Source organism: Hyperoodon ampullatus (genome assembly GCF_949752795.1).
Source record: "Hyperoodon ampullatus genome assembly, chromosome: 2".
Classification (NCBI taxonomy): Eukaryota; Metazoa; Chordata; class Mammalia; order Artiodactyla; family Ziphiidae; genus Hyperoodon; species Hyperoodon ampullatus.
Window position 1 is genome coordinate 112,492,268 of NC_136915.1, and position 2,493 is coordinate 112,494,760.

A 2,493-nucleotide genomic window follows, 5' to 3' on the forward strand; every position below is an offset into this window, starting at 1 on the left:
GGTGATGGTGGTTACAGGCATGATGACACAGACAATGATAATTGGCCTCCTCAAAAAGTCCCAAATATGTGCCCGGCATTTTGGTAACTGAATTACACACATTCATGTAAATTTTATGCCTAAGCCTGTTGGCACTGTATATGTGATTTTCCCCACATTTTAATAAAGGGATTGAACTTCTGAGGAGTTAAATAATTTGTTGCTCAAATCAATCAAACAATAATTAAGAAAATAACCTGGATATGAAATTATATACAAATAATCATGGATATAACTCAAAATTCGTATAACACTGGTTGTGGGAGCCTGAAATTTGGATCGAAAAAGGATAGAAATCAACCAAAATTATGATATGATATGGCTAAAAGCAGGTTTTAAAAGAAAGAAAATACTTTTACCATCACAAAAATGAAGTGTGTTTTATTCAGGAAATGGAGGATAAGTAACAATTGCTCATCTGGTAGAAACCGCTGCCCAGGTGACAGACAGACACAGAAGACAGTGAGAGAATCCTCAGAGGGTACCCAGGAGGAGAGATACTGCTCTTCCTTCTGAGGCTCTGTGATGCTTTCTTGAATACCTCCCAGAGGGAAGCAGCATAGCAGACTCAGATAGGAAACCTCTGACCGTCAAGAATCACCACACTCACACTGCAGGCTGAAGGGTGGAAAGCTTCTTCTGTATCCATGATAGGCTTTGAAGAGAAGATGAAGGTGGGGCTGTGGAACTAGGTGAGCCGATTGTCCTTATCCTTTCCAGATGCAGATAAAAGCTGAAGCTGTTACTTGTTCTTGGGTGGGCACTTCTGCTGGCATTGCTGGGGAGGTGTCACAGGAGGGCATTTCTCAGTGCACTTTATAGGTGGGCAAGGGTCTGAACCCTTGGTAGGTGAGCAAGGATCAGGGCACTTAGTTGGGCACACTGGAGTTTGCTTGTCCTGCTGCTTGCATTGCTGCTGTTGAGAAGACATTTTTCTGGGGTCTTAATATCTGAAAGAAAGTATATGACCGTGTTCACAAGAAGGAATTCCTTCAGAGAGAAGAGCCAAAGCTTTTATAACTCAAATAGACAGTATCTCTCCAATCTCTAAGTACGGGTTTTAATCTCTTTAATACCTTTTAATGAATTTCTGACTTCTCTCTCGTTCTTTAGCAAATCTATTCATCAGCCCGGAGAAAACATTGTCTTTTCTCATACAACATTTCCAAAGAAAATAGCTTTCTTTAAAAGAAACAAGCAATGTTTTCTCTTTGGGTTTCTTTCTTCTTCTTTTTTTTAATGAACACGTCATCTTCAAAAACGGCCATCACAAATTCTAGACTCCTGGGCTAGCTCACAAGCAATTTCTATCACCATTTTTTCTTATGAGGTCCCGACACGATTACTTATGTACAAAGCAAAGGGCAATCAGGATGAATGTAAGGACATCACACCTTCTAAGATAAATGCCTCTGAAATCACAGCAGAGGTCTGAGAGAAAGGCATAGAAAAATGTAAATACTTTACTCTTTATCCCTTCATGTCAAAATTTCCTGTTAATTTCTTTTTCAATAGAGGAATTCAAACTAGGTTTCAGAAATCTACTAAATACAATAGAACATTGGGCGCAGATTCCAAGTTCCCAACCACTAAGGAGCATTACACCCATGATCATAACTTTGGACCCATCAAATTTGCTGTCTCCAGCATAAACTCAACATTCAGGGGCCCGAGAACAAAGTTGAACTGAAGAATCAGACTCACCAGGATATCCAAAGTCAATCGGAACTCGAGCAGAAGGAAGATAGCTGTCGTGCAGCAGAGGCCCTTTTTATTGGGGTTTGCTGCCCCACCCAGGGGGAAGCGGAGCTACCAAAACTGGCCTGATTCAGTCATTTCCCAACCAAATGCAAATCCATCCTTAACTGGCTTGGCAGGGACTCTGAAAACAGGTAATGTCCTGCGCCAGCATCTCCTCACTAGATTATGTTCTCATGACTCACAGAGTCCCTGCCTTATTTCTCCGTTTCAGTGGTTTGTGGCAGTGGGAGGATTTCGAAGCTTCTCTAACTTGTAGACAAAGGTTCCGTTTCTTGATTGGGGAAGATGACCCTTTTCTATCTTTCACTTTCCTTGACTTCTAAATCTGCCTGCCTAGTTGCACTTGAACTGGTGGCCATTTATTTGTACATGCTGGTTTGAGAAGGGCCTGGCTACCTGGTGACACCTTTCTCTTTATCTCAAGCCCATCTTATAATGCATTTCCTCTTGATCCATGGCTTGCTAAGTGAAGTATCTTCTCTTCTAAAATGGACTGAAGGAGGGTTGCAGATCATCTCCGATGACTTCCCACCGTGATACTTAGATACGTTTAATAAAGTGATGACCTCAAGGGACCAACTTTCATTGCTTTGCTCCTTCAAATTAAGAACATCCAGCAGACAAACCCACAGCCAACATTGTCCTCAATGGTGAAAAACTGAAACCATTTCCACTAAGATCAGGAACAAGACA

General features: G+C 41.4%; 1 long non-coding RNA gene across 1 annotated transcript; it reads right to left on the reverse strand.

Annotated features, from left to right (window-relative positions):
• Positions 1 to 405: 405 nt before the first annotated feature.
• Positions 406 to 1,986, reverse strand: LOC307048388. Its single transcript, XR_013810701.1, has 2 exons — positions 1,744 to 1,986; positions 406 to 989 (listed from the first exon to the last, which is right to left on the reverse strand). It is a non-coding gene; the product is annotated as an uncharacterized lncRNA (long non-coding RNA).
• Between the last annotated feature and the right edge of the window lie 507 nt (positions 1,987 to 2,493).